The sequence below is a fragment of the Delphinus delphis genome, chromosome 11, assembly GCF_949987515.2.
Source record: "Delphinus delphis chromosome 11, mDelDel1.2, whole genome shotgun sequence".
In the NCBI taxonomy this organism is placed as follows: Eukaryota; Metazoa; Chordata; class Mammalia; order Artiodactyla; family Delphinidae; genus Delphinus; species Delphinus delphis.
The window spans coordinates 44,900,309-44,919,447 of NC_082693.1; the positions used below are offsets into that span (position 1 = coordinate 44,900,309).

At 38.4% G+C, this 19,139-nt stretch overlaps 1 protein-coding gene across 14 annotated transcripts in view; it reads right to left on the bottom strand.

Annotated features, from left to right (window-relative positions):
• Positions 1-19,139, bottom strand: part of R3HDM2 (R3H domain containing 2) — a 146,703-nt gene that overhangs the window by 79,863 nt on the left and 47,701 nt on the right. The window lies entirely within an intron of this gene.

The following is a 19,139-nucleotide window of genomic DNA, read 5'->3' on the forward strand; positions in this document are numbered from 1 at the left end:
CACGAGGCAACTGACCCTGCACACTCTGGAGCCCGTGCACCACAACTAGAGAGAAGCCCGCACACTGCCGCAACTAGAGAGAAGCCCGCACACTGCCGCAACTAAGATCCTGCATGCCGCAACTAAGATCCAACACAGCCACATGAGTAAATTAAAAAAAATTTTTTTTAAAAGATGCCGTCTATCATATTGAGGAAGTTCCCTTCTAATCTGTTGAATTTTTAACACAAATGGAAGTTGAATTTTCTCAAATGCTTTTCCTATTTCTTTTCAGATAAGCGTATGTTATTTTCTTTTTTCGTCTATTAATACAGTGAATGACATCGTTTGAATTTTGAATGCAAAACCAACCTTTAATTGCTGGGATAAACCCTACTTGGTCATACTGTATTGTCATTTTTATAAATTGTTGGCTTCAATTTACTAAAATTTTGTTCATCTATGTTCATAACAGATGTTGGTCTGTGGTTTTCTTATGTGTTTGGTTTTGGTATCAGGGTAAAGTTTGGCTCAAAAAATGAGCTGGGAGGTATTCCCTCCTCATCTGAGTTTTTCAAAGGTTTATGTAGAAATGGTACATAAATTCTTCCTTAAATTGTTGGTAGACCTCAGCAGTGAAGCCCTCTCCTCCTGGAGCTTACTCTGTGGAAAAGTTTTAAACTACAATTCAATTTCTCTAATAGATATCAGGTTATCTGTTTCTTTTTGATTGAGCTTTAGCAATTTATGTCTTTTAAGGAACTTGTCCATTTAATCTAAATTGTCAAATTTACTGGCATAGAATGATTTGTGGTATTCATTATTATCTTTATGACGGCTGTAGAAACATCAGTAATGTCCCATTTCTCATTTGTGATATTGGTAATGTGCTCTCTCTTCCTTTTCTAAGTCTGGCTAAAAGTTTATCAATTTTGTTAATTGTTTTAAAAAAACAGCTTTTGAATTCATTGATATTCTCTATTTGTTTTCGGATTTTTTCTTTTTTTTTTTTTGGCTGCGTTGGGTCTTCATTGCTGTACACGGGCTTTCTCTAGTTGCAGTGAGCAGGGGCTACTCTTCATTGCGGTGCGTTTCTCTTGCTACAGAGCACGGGCTCTAGGCACGCAGGCTTCAGTAGTTGCAGCATGGGCTCTAGAGCGTGTGGGCTTCAGTAGTTGCAGCACATGGGCTTCAGTAGTTGTGGCTCATGGGCTCGGCGGCATGTGGGATCTTCCCTGACCAGGGATCGAACCTGTGACCCCTGCATTGGCAGGCAGATCCTCAACCACTGCGCCACCAGGGAAGTCCCTGTTTCCTGATTTTTCGCTATGATCTTTACAATTTCCTTTCCTCTGTTTAATTGGAGTTAAGTTTGCTTTTCTAATTTCTTAAAGTGGAAGCTTCGGTCAGTGATTTTAGATCTTTTTACTTTCTAATATAAGCATTTAATGCTATAAATTTCCTTTCAAGTCCTGCATCCCACAAATTTTGCTATGTCGTGTTCTCACTTTCACTCTTTAAAATTTTTTTTCTAATTTCTCTTGTTCTTCTTTGAACTATATCTAATTCAGTGTCTAATTTCCAAATATTTGGGAATTTGCCAGATATTTTTCTATTACTGTTGTCTAATTTACTCCCTTTATGATAAAGAATGTATTTTGTATTATTTATTTATTTATTTATTGTACGTGGGCCTCTCACTGTTGTGGCCTATCCCGTTGCGGAGCACAGGCTCTGGACGCGCAGGCTCAGCGGCCATGGCTCACGGGCCCAGCCACTCCGCGGCATATGGGATCTTCCCGGACAGGGGAACGAACCTGCGTCCCCTGCATTGGCAGGCAGACTCTCAACCACTGCGCCACCAGGGAAGCCCAATTTTGTATAATTTAAATCATAAATTTATTGAAACTACTTTTATGGCCCAGAATATGGTCTACCTTAGTAAACATTATGTGAACACTAGAAAACATGTATCATGATGTTGTTGAGTGGAGTGTTCTATAAATGTCAACTAGGTCAAGTTATTTACTTAGTGTTCTATCAATTATTGAGAGAGTAGTGTTGAAATACCCAACTACACCAGTGGATTCTCTATTTTTCCTTTCAGTTTTATTACTTTTGCTTTATGTATTTTGAAGTTGTTATTGAATGCATAAATATTTGCAATTGTTAGTCCTCTTGAAGAACTGATCCTCTTTCCATCATGAAATACCCCTCTATATCTATGGTAATATCCTTGTTCTGAAACCTACTTTGTCTAATATTAATATAGTAACTCCTGCTTTCTTCTGATTACTGTATGCATAATATATCTTCTCCCATCCCTGTACTTTTAGTCTGTGTCTTTAAATATATTTAAAGTGGGTTTCTTGTAGATAGCACCCAATCAGGTCTTGCTTTTAAATGAAATCTAATAATTTCCACCTATTAATTATAGTGTTTAGGTCATTTGCATTTAATGTGATTATTGATATTGTTGGATTAAAATCAACCACCTTGCTTTTTGTATTCTATTTGTCCAGTCTGTTCATCTTCCCCTTTTGGACATCCTTTATATTAATTAAGCATTTTTATGATTCAGTTTTATCTCCTTTACTGGCTTATTAACTATACCTCTCTGCTTTCTTTTTAAAAGTGTTTTTTTTAGGATTTAGGGTATACATCTTCAACTTATCACAGTGTACCATCAAGTAATATACCACTTTGCATGCTGTAAGAACCTTAGAACAGTATACTTCTATTTCACTTCTCCCAATCTTTTGGGCAACTGCTGTCACACGTTTTATTTCTATATGTCATAAATCCCACAACACAGTTTTATTATTTGTTTTAAATAGCCAATTATCTTTTAAGTGACCTTTTTCAAATATGAGAACTCTAATATGTTCTACATAGATTTCTGATCCTCTTCATTCTCTCACATAGATCTAAATTTCCAACTGGTGTATTTTTCTCCTGCCTTTAACATTTCTTATACTGGTAGTTTGATGGTGATTACTTCTATCAGCTCTTGCATATTTTTAAAAGGCTTTATTTCATCTTCATTATTTGTATTTTGTATAATTCATATAGCATACAATTCACCCACTTAAAGTGCACAATTCAATGACTTTTAGTATATTTAGAGTTGTGCTTCCATCGTCAAATCAATTTTAGAACATTTCACCACCCCAAAAAGAAACCCCTATATGCATCATTAATAACTTCCCATTTTCTCCCAATACTTGGCCCCAAGCAACCATGAATGTATCTTCTGACTCTGGAGATTTGCCCATTCTGCACATATTCCTCTTCAATTTTTTTTTTAAATTTATTATTTATTTATTTATTTTTGGCTGCATTGGGTCTTTGTTGCTGCACGCGGGCTTTCTCTAGTTGTGGTGAGTGGGGGCTACTCTTTGTTGCGGTGTGCAGGCTTCTCATTGCGGTGGCTTCTCTTGTTGTGGAGCATGGGCTCTAGGCGCGCGGGCTTTAGTAGTTGTGTCATGCAGGCTCAGTAGTTGTGGCTCACGGGCTCTAGAGTGCAGGCTCAGTAGTTTGCGGCACACGGACTTAGTTGCTCCGCGGCATGTGGGATCTTCCCGGACCAGGGCTCAAACCCGTGTCCCCTGCATTGGCGGGCGGATTCTTAAACACTGCACCACCAGGGAAGTCCATCCTCTTCAATTTTGAAAGGTATTTTTGCTGCATATACAATTTAAGGTATACAGGTTTTTTTCATTTAGGAATTTGTTATCACTCCAAAGGTTTACAGGTATTTTTCATTTAGAAATTTGTTATCACTCCCATATCTTATAGCGTGCAATGGTTCTGATGAAAACTTTGCCGTATTTCTTACCTTATTAGTCTGCTAGAGCTGCCATAACAAAACACCACAGACTAGGAGGCTTAAACAACAGAAATCTGTTTTCCCACAGTTCCGGAAGCTAGAACTCCAAAATCAAGATGTCAGCAGGTTTGGTTTCTCCTAAGGCCTCTCTCTCTTTGGCTTGCAGATGGCCACCTTCTCACTGTGTCCTCGGACGGTCTTTCCTCTGTGCCTCCATGCCCCTGGTGTCCCTCTGAGTGCCCATATTTCCTCTTCTTATAAGGACACCATTCAGACTGGATTAGGGCCCTTTCTTTAAAGGTCCTTTCTCCAAAAGGTGCTGTGGTTAGAGCTTCTGAGGTGCTGTGGTTAGAGCTTCAACATACAAATTTGGGGGGATATAATTCAGCCCATAACACCTCTGTATATAGTGTTTTGGGAGGGGTTTGTCTTTGGTTTTGTTCCTGTCTGCTTTGAAGACTCTCTCTTCACTGGTTTTGAGCAATTTGATTAAGGTGTGCCTTGGTACAGCTCTCTTCGTGATTCTTCTGTTTTGGGTTCTCATAGAACCAAGCAGCTCAAAGAACCCAAAACAAAAAGATCATGAAGAAAGCTATACCAAAGCATATCATAATCAAACTGCTTAAAATCAGTGAAGAGAAAACCTTAAATGAGCTTTTGGATCTGTGAGTTTATAGTTTTCAATAAATTTAGAAAACATACAGCCATTATTTTTCAAATATTTTTTCTGTGCCCACTCCCACATTCCTGAGACTCCAATTATATGTATTCTTAGGCTCTCTGATGTTGTCCCACCACTCATTATTCTCTTAACCCTGTATATTTATACTTTCAATCTTTTTCTTATATTTCATTTTGGATGCTTCTATTGCTATGCCTTCAAGTTCACTAATTTTTTTCTTCTGCAATGCCTATCTGTTATTAATCCTGTCCACTATATTTTTCATTTCTGCCATTACAATTTTCATCTTCAGGAGTTTTATTTGAGTTATTTTTATATCTTCCATGTCTCTACTTAACATGTGCAATCTTTCCTGTAGCTTTTTGAACCTATGGAATAGTTAAAGTGGCTACAGTATCCTTGTCTAAGTCTGTCATCTATTATTTCTATTGACAGGTTTTTTTCCTCAATATTTACTATACTCTCTGCTTCTTTGTACGGCCTGACAATTTGTGATTGGATGCCAAACATTGTAAATTTTGCATTGTTAGCTGCTAGAGTTTTTCTTTAAATTTCTTTAACTTTGAACTTTGTTCTACTAATAAGTGACTTGAAAACAATTTGATCCTTCTGAAGCTTGCTCTTCTGCTTTGTTAGGAAAATCCTTTAAACTGTGGCTAATTTGGCACCATTACTAAGGCAATACCCTTCTAAGGACTCCACTCAATGTCCCAGATGTCAGAGTGGCTTCTGTGCTGGCTAGTGGAAACAAAATACTCATGGCCCTGTATTCCAGTTCCGACTAATGCTTTCTAATGATCTTTTTCTGGCCTTGGGTTAGTTTCCTCATTAATCATGAACTGACAGCTAAAGAGTCTAAGGCAGTTAAAATCCAATAGAACTTTCGGTGGTGATGAAATCATGGCTACTGAGCATTTGAAATGTGGTTACTGTACCTGAGGAACTGAATTTTTATTTAAATATCCACATGTGGTTAGTAGCTACTGTACTGGACCATGAAGGTTCAGGGGAAACCTCGGGAAATCTCTGTTGCTCTCTTTCCTATGAAGCCCTCTGCCCACAAATTCTAGCTGCCTTGGCTTCCCCGAACTTTTACCTCTGTCTCCTCAATTCAGGGAGACTGCCAGCTCTGCTTGGGTATCCTTTCCCAATCTAGCTGCTGTAGCCTGGAAACTTTCTTTAGGTGGAATGTGGGGCCATGATAGGGCTCAACTTGTTTGTTTTTCCCTTCTTTCAGGTGTCACTGTTCTCTGCTACCCTTTGTCCAATATCTGAAAGCAGTTTCTAAAATACATTTTGTACAGTTATTTGTTTAAGGCAGGGGCATAAATCAACTTCTTGTTATTCCACCATGACCAGAAGTACAAGTTCTTTTGCACTGAGTTTTTAACTTTGAATTATATTCTTTTACTTCTAAAATATTTAATGGCTTATTTTACAAACGAACCAGTGTTGCTTTTTTCCTCTTCTTTGTTCATTATGGTTTTTAGTCACACTCCTATTTCATTAAAAATACTTATTTTGCATTGGATAGCAAATAATCCCAATATCTGAAGTTCCTGTGGGTCTGGATCAATTGCTTCTGCTGACACTTGCTCACAGTGACTTGTTTACTTGTGATATTATTATTATTAGCTCATATTTGTTGGCAACCTATCTCTGGGAATTCTTTGAAGCTAGGGTTGAGGTACGTTCCACCAGAGATGATCTGAATTTACTTCTCTCAGGTGCCTGGGAGCTCTATCAACTTGCACCTACTTTTTAAAAAAATTCAATTTATATATATCTAACTTTTTGACCAGAAAATAAATCTACGTGGTTCAAAAAATTTAAACTAGGGACTTCCATGGCGGTCCAGTGGTTAGGACTCCACGCTTCCACTGCAAGGGGCATGGCTTGATCCCTGCTCGGGGAACTAAGATCCCACGTGCCATGCAGCCAAAAAAAAAAATTAAAAATTTAAACTAGTTCCCTTCCCCTTTTTCTTGGTTGGGCCTAAGACACAGTATGTCGTAAAGAATTTAACCTTGCCCAAAAGAACTCTGGTTTTTGCCTTTAGAACTCTGGAAGTAATCCTAAGCTGCTGCAATATCCTGCTTGATAAGAATCTTTGTTCACTGGGGGGCCTTGAGCTGTGCCAGATAGCCTAACAATGTGATTTATGGTGGGGACTTTGTACAATACTTTGTCACATAGTATTAACTCCATCTGAGGAGGGGCTGGAGACTGAGGTTGACTACATAGGCCATCAACCACATCTATGGGATGATGGAGTCCCAGTAAAAACTCTGGACACCAAGGCTTGGGTGAGCTTCTTGGATCGGCAGTAGTTTATGTGTATTGTCACGCATCATTGCCAGGAAGAGTTAATGCTGTCCATGACTCCACTGGGAGAGGACAACCAGAAGCTCAGCATTTTGAACCCTCCTGGACTCTGCATCATGCGTCTCTTTTATTGGCTGATTTTAATCTTCATCCTTCTGCTGAAATAAACCATAACTTTGAGTGGAACACCTTTTAGTGAGTTCTGCGAGTTCTTCTAGCAAATTATTGAACCCAAGAGTGGTCCTGGGGACCCCCAAACTCTGAAATTGGTGCCAGAAGTAAGGGCAGGCTTGGAGACCATTCCCTAACTCTGCACACAGTTAGCAGCACTGGGAATGAGAACTCAGCTGATGTGGCTGTGGTGGGGCTAAGAAGGCAGGATAAGTGGTCAGGAAATTGATTTCATATAGAAGGGTTAAGCAAATAAGTATCCTCAAGTAGCTTTCCTCCTAGTCTTCACCCAGGAACTTTCAAGCTACCAAATCTCACTCTCCTACCCCCTACCCCTACCCTAGCACCTTAACACCATCAAATGATCTAAGAAGCGTCAGGAAAATGAAACATAGCTCCATTTCTTGAAAGGTCAGGGACCCTAGATCTGAAATAAGATTTCTAAGGTAAACTCAACTCTCATGCAAAGTGTCAAGGGGGGGTTGGAAATGAGGTTAACAGCCCTGCAGATAATATGCAATTCTGGGTTTCAATGTCACCTAAAAGACTTTCACAGTAAACTAATACAAACTCAAATCTATTAAGAATGCACAGCTATACCATAGGACTGTCAGGGATAGACTTTTTGCTCAGGTAAGCCACCCTTCTAGCATGCCAGTAATAAGTAGGCTCTAACTTTGTTATGCAGACAAAACTTGGATGGCTATTTCAGAAACCAAGCATGTCTTTTGGACATTCAGTCTGTAATCTGTGTCATTTAAGTCTCCAAAATATAATTCCAAGTAAGACTGTAAAGTCTTAGTATTCTTACCATTATAAAAGATTCAAAAGAGAGAATATCCAATACTTAGGATCCCTCTTTCCCTATATTGATACCTATTATCTAATGAGACTGCCTCATGTTAAGGCAGGTGGCTGTCTACTACATGCTGAGAGCAGTAGGAACAGTTCATCAGATTTCTTCTATGGAAAACAAGACACTTGCTCTTGCTCTTACAATTGGAATCTGGAATTTAAAAATATATATGTGAAATTTAAAACCAAAAGAATTCAAAATAATTAGAAAAATAAGTCCATTCATCTCTGATTCCCCCCTAAGATTAGACCTCCTAGAGTTCAGGGACTATACTTTACATCATCAGTAACTTGAAAATAGAAGCCCCAATAACTACAAAAACTAGGAGTACATACAAATTAATAAGAGTTGGGTAGTTTGAACCATGGAAAGTTTCCTAAAGAACATAGTTTTGCACTGGATTTTTCAAGAAATCTTGGAAATGTATTGCTAAAGAAGAGAGTCAGGATAACTTGGAGGAGAGCAAAAGCACAAGGGGAAAGACAGTAAATTTAGTTTAGTTCAACTTGGCTGACAAAGTCCAAAGAAAGTTTAGTGAAATGTCAGGAAAACAGTCAGTGAGTGGGGCTGTCCTTAGGTCCTGCTGAGATATGTGGGATTTATGTAACTGAGAACCACTATCACAGGGTAGTGAAATGATAATGATAAAAACTGGAATCACTGAGCAGTGAGATACCAGTTTCTCAGCCAGTAGCACTGACCAAAAGCAGCAACAGAAGGCCAAAATGCTTGTTCTGGTTCAAAATATAAAAGCATTTCATCATTACTCCAAGAATGGGAACCAAATCTATACCATTACTTTTTTTAAAAAGGTACAAGCAAACTCAGAGATGGACAACAGGGCAGTGGGGACAAACAAGATTACTCTTCTGCCCAAGTGAGTGACAGCCACCTACTTCCGCCTACAATGATATGAAAGGGGAAAACATTTTTACAAGTAAAGAATATATATATAGTAGTGTGCTCATACATCAGAGAAAACAAAAGATGCAGGAAAAAACACTGGATGGAGACAAAAGATAAACATCAGTTCTGATGCACTGGAAAATAGAAAAGGGAAGAAATATTCAAAATAATTGCCTCACTCTTAGATTTGCCATCCTTCTTCCAAGCCTACAATCTGTAAGATGGTGAAAGAATAGGCAATGAAAAGAAATATTCCCAAACAAAACAAACAAATTCCCCAAAACCCATACCCCAAGACCAGAGAATTTCAAAGTGCCCCTAAGTATCTGGGTCATATTTATAACTAAATTTGAATCTTGATTTAATGCTGTGCTTTTTGTAGGGATTCCTCCCTCATCTTTCCTGAAAATACAACTATAAAAACATAAAATAGAGGGAAGGAGGGAGGGATGACGGGCGGGGAAAAAGAAAAAAAAACATAAAATAAGCTTCATCACAAAAATCAGCATAACAATCTCTACCTTTGAGCAGAGACTAAGGAAAGAACATTGCATAGCTTCTATCTTTCCCACTGCTGCCAAAACAAAATAACGATAATCTAAAAGCCTGAATGATCTTACAATGTATCACAGATTGTGGCCTGTTCCCACACTGCCTTGCAGCCTTGCGAGGATGGACCAGTGGGATTTAACATGAACCAAATCTGTCAACCAAGTTGAAGACAGACACACGGGTTCTAATGAGCAGTGGTGAAAAAACATACTGCTCCATTCAGCTCCACACAATGATAAATAATTCAGGAAAAGAGCTCCCGCAATATAGAGCACAGCAGCAAGACTTAAAAATAGACTATAAAGCCTAGATGGAGGAGTTGGGAGTCAGAGAAAATAGATGTATGTCAACAAATTCCCAAGCCCTTTGCAATACAGGATGCTGCTGAAACTGTCATTCAAAAGAGATCCAGAATTCTAATTTGTTTTTTCAAAAAACAAGTATTTTTCAGGAACTTGGCAAATTTGGTAACAAGAAAGGTAATAAACAATAGTACTATTTGGCAACAGTAGGTACCATAAAAAAAGCAAATCCAAATGACATAGGGAAGACATGTTTTTTAGAAAAAAATTAGAAGGGGTGTTAAAATTCTGTTTTTCACACCATTATATTCTAGGTCTAACATCAATTTAGACTTACTAATTATGCCCCTAGTACTGAGGGTACATAGCACTCAAGATTTTACTATTCAGTTTTCCACCCCTAACAGAGCTGATCACGCAACACATGCAAACATAAGATTCTCACCTGTTAACAAAAAGGGTACCTTGAAAACTGAACAGAAGCCATGATTATGTTCTTTCCATATTTAAATTAAACTCCAAGTCTGATAAAATCGATGAATTTGGGACTTCCCTGGCGGTCCAGTGGTTAGGACACAGCACTTTCACTGCTGAGGCCCGGGGTTCCATCACTGGTGGGGGAACTAAGACCCCGCGGCCAAAAATTTAAAAAACGAAAAACAAAAAAAAATTTATAATTAGATGAGGATAGTTAAGGTCATGGGTTCATGTGGACTGTGCAGGTTTCAACCTACTCAAGAATGCTTCAAGTATGGGGTCTGATGAATAGTATGGCTGGACAGTCATCCTTAAAACTGGTGTCCTGGGCTTCCCTGGTGGCGCAGTGGTTGAGGGTCCGCCTGCCGATGCAGGGGACGCGGGTTTGTGCCCCGGTCCGGGAGGATCCCGCGTGCCGCGGAGCGGCTGGGCCCGTGAGCCATGGCCGCTGAGCCTGCGCGTCCGGAGCCTGTGCTCCGCAACGGGAGAGGCCACAACAGTGAGAGGCCCGCGTACCGCAAAAAAAAAAAAAAAAAAAAAAGAAAGACACAAAAGCCAAAAAGTTCCAACACATCCTATTCTAGACCAAAAATACAAACCTATAAATGTCTAGACATGACTCAAGGTGTGTAATTACTAAAGCTAATTAGCATTCTCAAAATTAAACATCCACAGCAATGCTTAAGGGATGGGGGGAGGGCAGATGTATCTAACAAATAAAGAAAACAGGATTCTGGAATTAACCAATGTAACTTGCTAGGAGAATAAAAATGATTATCAGCTTCCTAAGTCTCAACTAAAATGTGAAACTTTTTGTTGCTATTATTCACTGGGAAAGTAGGAATTAATTGGGCAGGAAGCTCAGAACTATGATATTAATTTCGTAATAATGATAACATTGAAAGATCCTTTCATTCGTACTAAAAAGATGGTGTTTTAAAAGAAAACACATTTTAAAAAATCTATAGTAAATCGTCTTTTTCTATAAGATCACAACACTAGAGTTGTGCCACATAATTTTACCTCTAATCCTCACTTACCTTTATCCTAACAAAGACTATAAATATGGGATCCTGGGTAAAAAAGATTCAGTATTCTGCACAGTATAGTTTTTAGAGATTTGATTTCCCCACCTGCCACTTACAAGCTGTGTGATCTTGGATAAGTTACTTAACCTCTTGGTGCCTCAGTTTCCCTTATCTGTAAAACAAAGGTTAATAATAACTATCTCATGGGGTTGTAAATATTAAATTGAGTTAATATACAGGTAAAATGCTTAGATACATGGAAAATATTTTAAATAAATGTTAGCTATTATTTTGTTGTTGTTATTTAGTCTCCTCTAAACCAATACAAGATCAGGGATACTATTTTTTAAATTTGGAAGAATATACAAATATTATTATCTGTTTTATAGTTTCTCTGAAACTGAGGGCTTTGCTTACATAGAATGAACAGAATAAGTAGGTCCAGAGTGACATTAGGTTTTAAGGCCCTCAACATGCATTTTCCTTTTAGAAATAAATATTCTGGGATGCAGACTAATTTTCCTGTGCCAGAGGAATGAAGTTCCCTTCCTGTACCTACCAGGAAAATCAATGGTGCAGGAGACAAATAAGTAAATTCTAATACGTTAAATGCTAGCTAGAGCTGCTCACAAGGTTAAATGGAAATAGAAGGAACAGTCATCTAAATCACACTGGAGGAAATGCTTCCAGAAGGAGGGGATGCTTAAGCCTAATAATCCTCAAGGACAAACAGTATTTAGCCAAATAGAGAAGTGGAGAAACAGACTTAGATTCCATATATAACAAGTGGATGATTTGAGGAAAGTTACTTCATCTCTTTAAATCCCAGTTTCCTCATCTACAAAAGAAAATGGTAAAAGTACTTCTTTTGGAAGACTGTGTAAAGATTAAATGAGATAATATATGTAAAGTACTTAGAACAGTGTCAGGAACATAGTGTGAACCCAACAGTATCACTAACACAGATGTATGGGTCACCATGATGCTTTCTCAGAACTGCAAGTATTGCGTAAAGAAAGCTATAGTATAAGGTACTCACAGAAAAGTGTTTGAAGAAGAAACTAGAGGTTAGTGGAAACAGGATCATAAAACATCTTGTGTACTAACTAAAGCAATGGGAAACTTGTAAAGGACTTTCAGAAAGTAGTTATATGATCACATTTCTATTTTAGAAAGATTACTTTTGCTACAATGTGGATGGGTTAGAAAGAAGATAAAATAGAGGCAGAGATACCAAGTAGGGAAAATATGAGATAAGCATCCTGGCTGTAGAATGAGGGGACTCTGACCCAAGAGGCATTAAGGAGGTAGAATCATTAAGACTTGGTGACACAGGAGATATGTGTGATGGTTGGGAGAAGAGAAGTCTAAGAGAACACCCAGGCAACCAGAAAGAAAAGGAGTTACCAAAGTGTGGCCTGGGACCCCTGGGAATTTCCAAGACTTTTTCATGGGATATGCAAGGTCAAAACCATTTTTATAATAATGTTAAGACCTTATTCACCCTTTTCACTCTCATGCCCTCAAAGATACACAAGAGCATTTTCCAGAAGCTACATGACATGTAATATCACAACTAACTGAATGAAAGGCAGATACGAGAATTCATCTGTATTCTATTAACCCCAACACTAAATTATTTGCAAAAATTAAAAACAATGACACATTTCTCATAAATTTTGTTGCTGTTGCTATGGGCAATAAGTTTTTTTAAATTCACTTTTACGTTAACATATAATGGATTTATTATCATTTTTAAATGAATTAATGTTTTTTAAATTTCTCAGTTTTAATTTCTAATACATTAATATTGATAGTTATAACCTACATAAAACAAAAGCTCTTTTGGAGGCCTCAGTAATTTTTAAGAGTACAAAGAGATTATGATACCAAAAAGTTTGACAACAATTGGGGTAGACATTTCCACCACTGAGATACGAATACTAAAGGAGAAACCAGTTTGGAAAAAGAAAAGATAATAAAGTTCTGTTTAAAACATGGTAAATGTGATGTGCCCACAAGCTGACATAATCAAAGTACCCAACAGGCAGTTACACTGATGGAACTGGATATCTAGACCAAACTGTCACCAAACTGTCACCAAACTGTGACAGAAGTCGAAACCTTGGATTTTAAAAGGAGAGTGCATGGTGAGAACAATGTCAGATTAACCGCAGAAAAGACTAGAGAGGTAAGCATAGGCCTCAGGACACACCAATATTTAAGGAATAAAGAAGAAGAAGAGAACTCCATACAGAGGGAAAGTAAGAAAAATTAGAAATAAAAATGAAAACTAAAGGAGCATATCACTAGCTATATAATTGAAGAGAAAGCTGTTCAGGGCTTTGAAGAAAAGCAGAACACCAATCCATCATTAGTAATGCCAGGAAAAGACAGAAAAGATAAATGAAATCCAGTATTAACTCAAAACTCTCATTTTAGCCAGGAGTTTCAATTTCTTCTCATACAATACTTTTTTCTTATCCGAGTTACTCATAAAGAATGAAATGATTTCAGGCTCATCTTCTTTGACTTCTTTGTTCACCCTCTGGAGGAAATGCAAACAAAAAAATAACCAAAAGGATAGAGATGGAAAGAAAAGAGAGATCCTGGATGAAATATATGAAGGGAACTGACTGAAGCAGTGACTCAAGGAAGAGGCATTCATTCATTCACGCAACAAATACTCTGTGAGTAACCATTCTGTGCGAGGCATCATGATACACACTGCTGAAAAACAGCTGACTAATAATATACCAAGCTATGCCCTTGTTCATCAGCAGAAACAATAGACTGGGAATAGAAATAAAACTTTCCTGATGAGACTAGCATAAGCGGAGGCAGCTCTATTCTAAAGGTGGTTCTAGCAGATTCCCAGAGCTCAGTTACCTAATTACTGAAATGTGTCCTAATTCCACAAAATAACTCCAAAGAAATATTTTCTTCAAGTGTTTGACAGCTACTAGCCACGTGATCCTGTGGCAATACTTATCTCTCTAAATTTTTACATAGATGAGCACAGCTTTGAAATGCAGAGAGAAATCTTGAAGAAACACTTGTATACATATTAAATCACCATTAACTCTGAGATAAGCTCCAAAACTAATAGTAAAGGTCAAAGGAGAATTACCTAGCTAGATGTACCTAGGCTGGAAAAGGCTGCTTTAACTGGTTAACTCTACCCTTTAAATAAAGGAAAATGTAATTTTAAAAATATGGTTATTCTTTTAAGGAAAGGACTATAAAGATAAGAATAGAGAAAAGGCATTTGAAAACACCCAGAATCTAGCCTTAAATTCAAAGAGAATCCTGAACAGGAAAGGATATATCATCACACACAAGCTGTCACAAAAATCTTTTCCCACCATCATTGTGTGCTATGGTAGCTGACCTATTTCTAGCTCTAAGCCTGTATCTATCTGATTGATTGGCAAACCTCCGAAAGTAGCAGGGCTTCAAGAGACACTGAAGGACATCAGAAGTATCTTTTTGTCTAAGTTATATTTAGCCTCCATTCCCACCTCACCCCCCACCCCACCCTTTTTTTAAAACAACTTAAGAAAGGAAGGAATTTTGGGACAGTAGTTAATAACAGTGGATGTTTCTAATGTTATTGAAAACTCTGGGGGTTGGGGTGGGGATCTCACTTCTGACTAACTTGGAATAACAGGGATGATATTTATCTTCCTGGAAGAAACAATAAAAAAACCAGACAAATGTGTGAAACACCGGTGTTTAAGACACTGGACAACATGCAATGAAGGACAATGATTCCTCAGAGATGGGAAACAAATAAGGTAAGCTCTATGATTACCAAAGTTTAATGCCTAGGGAGAGTTTCCAAAAAATGTCAAAAGAGGGAGTCTAAGGGGAACCTAGGCATGCTCCAACATGCTCCCTAAGTGGAGAACACAGGAGTGAAAGTCTGAGAGAGCAAAGGAGTCTAGAGCTCACAGAAGAGAGTAAGCCACAGAATGGAGAAATATCTGCAAATCACATATCCAACAAAAGACTTGTATACAGAATATATAAAGAATTCTCAAAACTCAACAGTAAAGAAACAAACAATCCAAATAGAAAATAGGCAGAGCAGGGCTTCCCTGGTGGCACAGTGGGTTAAGAATCCGCCTGCCAATTCAGGGGACATGGGTTTGAGCCCTGGTCCGGGAAGATCCCACATGCCGCGGAGCAACTAAGCCCGTGCGCCACAACTACTGAGCCTGCGCTCTAGAGCCTTCAAGCCACAGCTACTGAAGCCCGTGCGCCACAACTACTGAAGCCCGCGCACCTAGAGCCCGTGCTCCACAACAAGAGAAGCCACAGCAGTGAGAAGCCCACACACCGCAACAAAGAGTATCCCCCGCTCAACGCAATAGAGAAAGTCCGCGCGCAGCAACAAAGACCCGACACAGCCAAAAATAAAATAAATTAAATAAATAAATTAAAAAAAAAAAAAAGGCAGTGCAGCTTCTCTGGTGGCGCAGTGGTTAAGAATACACCTGTCAATGCAGGGGACATGGGTTCGAGCCCTGGTCCAGGAAGATCCCACATGCCGCGGAGCAACGAAGCCCATGCGCCACAACTACTGAGCCTGTGTGCGCGCCTAGAGCTGGTGCTCCACAACAAGAGAAGTCACCACAATGAGCAGGAGCCCACGCACCACAGCGAAGAGTAGCTCCTGCTTGCCTCAACTAGAGAAAGCCCGTGCCGCAACTAGAGAAAGCCCGTGCAGCAACGAAGACCCAACGTAGCCAAAAATAAATAAATTAATTAATTAAATAAAAATAAAGAAAATGGGCAAAAGACATGAACAGACATATTCAAAATCATTAGCCATTACAGAAATACAAATTAAAACCACAATGAGCTATCACTGCACACCTATCATAATGGCTAAAATAAAAAATACTGTTTGGAATTCCCTGGTGGTCCAGTGGTTAGGATTCCGTGCTCTCACTGGCAAGGGCCTGGGTTCATTCACTGGTCAGGGAACTAAAATCCCACAAGCTGCACAGCATGGCCAGAAAAACCGAAAAAAAACAAAAAAACTGTCGATACCAAATGTTGGCAAGGATGCAAAGAAACTAAATCACTCATACATAGCTGGTAGGAATGTAACATGGCAAAGCCACTCTAGAAGAAAGTCTGGCAGTTTCTTATAAAATGAAATATTCAATTACCATGCCACACAGCAACTGTACTCTTGGACCTTTATTCCAGAGAAACAAAAACTTATGTTTACACAAAAACCTGTATGTGAATATTCACAGTAGCTTTATTCATAATAGCCCCAAACTGGAACCAATACAGAAGTCCTTCAACAGGTGAATGCTTAAACAGACTTGGGATAGCCATACCATGGAACACTACTCAGCAATAAAAGGGTACAAACTATTGATACACACACACACACATATACAACTTATATGAACCTCAAGGGAATTATGCTCAGTGGGGGCAAAAAAAAGTCAACCTTAAAGGGTTATATACTGTATGATTCTATTTAAATAACATTTTGAAATGACAATATTATAGAGCTAGAGAACAGATTAGTGGTTGCCAGGGTTACAAGTTTATGAGTGGGGTGGAGGGAGGTAGGATAGGAGTGGTTATAAAAGGGCAACAAGGACTTTGCTGGTGGTCCAGTGGTTAAGACTCCACGCTCCCAATGCAGGGGGCACGGGTTTGATCCTTGGTCAGGGAACTAAGATCCCAGATGCTGCGTGGTGCAGCCAAAAGAAAAAAAAGGTCAACAGGAAAAATTCTTGTTTGAATAGAACTGTTCTGTACTTTGATGGTGGCTGTAGATATACAAATTCACACATGATGAAATTCCATAGAACCACACACACACACACAGGAGTAGATGTAAAACTGGTCAGATATGAATAAACTCTGAAGACTGTACCAATATCAATTTCCTAGTTTTGATATTGTCCTATAATTATACAAGCATTACCACTGGGAGAAAATGGGTGAAAAACACATGGAACATGTGCAGCTTCTTATAAATTATACTTATTTCCTAATGAAAAGTTAAGATAAATGACTGAGAAACAATCAGATTATAGAAATAGTAAAGAAAGATGTTTAGAAAGTTATTATAACTGTATTCCATATATGCAAAAATCTGAAGGAAAAAGTAGGCATGTTAGAAGAAGTAAAAAAATCTCTGATATGTTAGAGATAAAACTACACTATGTAAGACTAACAGCAGATTAAACAGAATACATCAGGGGAAAAAACTAAATAAAATGAACAAATTACCAGTGAACTGTGGAATAATTTCAAATTACCTAATACATGTGTCAGTGGTATCTCCAAAGAAGAGACAGGAAAAAAATATTACAGAAACAATAACTTAAAAGTTTCCAAATTGGAATAAAACTATAAATACACAGATCCAAGAAGCTCAAAGAACAAAACACCTTATTACCAAACTACCTAAAACGAGTAATACAGAGTAAATCTTAAAAGTAGCCAGAGAAGGGGCTTCCCTGGTGGTGCAGTGGTTAAGAGTCTGCCTGCCAATGCAGGCAACCTGGGCTCGAGCCCTGGTCCGGGAAGATCTCACATGCCGTGGAGCAACTAAGCCCGTGCGCCACCACTACTAAGCCTGTGCTCTAGAGCCCACGAGCCACAACTACTGAGCCCACATGCCACAACTACTGAAGCCCGAGCACCTAGAGCTTGTGCTCTGCAACAAGAGAAGCCACCGCAATGAGAAGCCAGCGCACTGCAACAAAGAGTAGCCCCCGCTCGCCGCAACTAGAGAAAATCCGTGTGCAGCAACAAAGACGCAATGCAGCCAAAAATAAACAAATAAAATAAATTAATAATTTAAAAAAAGAAGCCAGAGAAAAAGAACTTATTATCTATAGAGGAACAAAGATGAAGATAACAACAGAATTCTCGCTGGAAACTATTCAAGTCAGAAGACAATGGAGTGGTATCTTAAAGGACTGAAAGAAAAAAAAAACTGTCAACCAAAAATTCTATACTCACAGAAAATATCTTTCAAAAATGAAGGCAAGGGCTTCCCTGGTGGCACAGTGGTTGTCCGCCTGCCAATGCAGGGGACACGGGTTTGTGCCCCGGTCCGGGACAATCCCACATGCCGCAGAGCGGTTGGGCCCGTGAGCCATGGCCACTGGGCCTGCGCGTCCGGAGCCTGTGCTCCGCAACGGGAGAGGCCACAGCAGTGAAAGGCCCGCGTACCGTAAGAAAAAAAAAAAAAAGAAGGCAAAATAAAGTAAATAAAATAAAACTTTTTTATTTAAAATAAATAAAACTTTTCAGACATACAAAAGCTGAAAGAATTCATCACCAGCACACCTGTACTAGTCCTTCAAGATGAATGAATATGATAACAGATGAAAATCTGGATCTACATAAAGGATTTAAGAGCATAAGTGGTAACAATGTGGGTAAATAGAAAAAACTCTTTCTTCGTTATTTAAATATCTTTTAAAAATACTCAACTATTCAAAGCAAGAATAATTTAAACTATATTGAACAATTTATATATACAAGTAAATGTATGACCAGGAGGGAAGAAACAGAAGTATAGTATTGTAAAATCTTATACTATACAAGAAGCAATATAACATTTCCTTGAAGCAGAATGTATGGCCCAGGGAAAAATGGCAGTCAACAGAAACTCACTTAGGGAGCCCAAACATTGGATTTAGACAGACTTTTAAAATAAGATCAGCCATTTTAAAAAAGATCAAAAAAGGAAAGAGGGAGGGAGGAAAAAAAATCAAAAAAGATAACTATGACTGAAGTACTAAAGAAAAAGTATGAGAAAAATATCTCATCAAAAATAGAATATTAATAGAAAGACAGAAATTACAAAAAGGAGCCACAAATGGAAATTCTGGAGTTGGAAACTACAATAATGGAAATGAAAAACATCAGTAGAGAGTTCAACACAAGACCTGAGCAGGAAGAAGGAATAATCAACAAACTTGAAGCTAGGTCAATTAGGCTAGATCTGTCTGAGGAACAGAAAGAAAAAAGAATAAAGAAA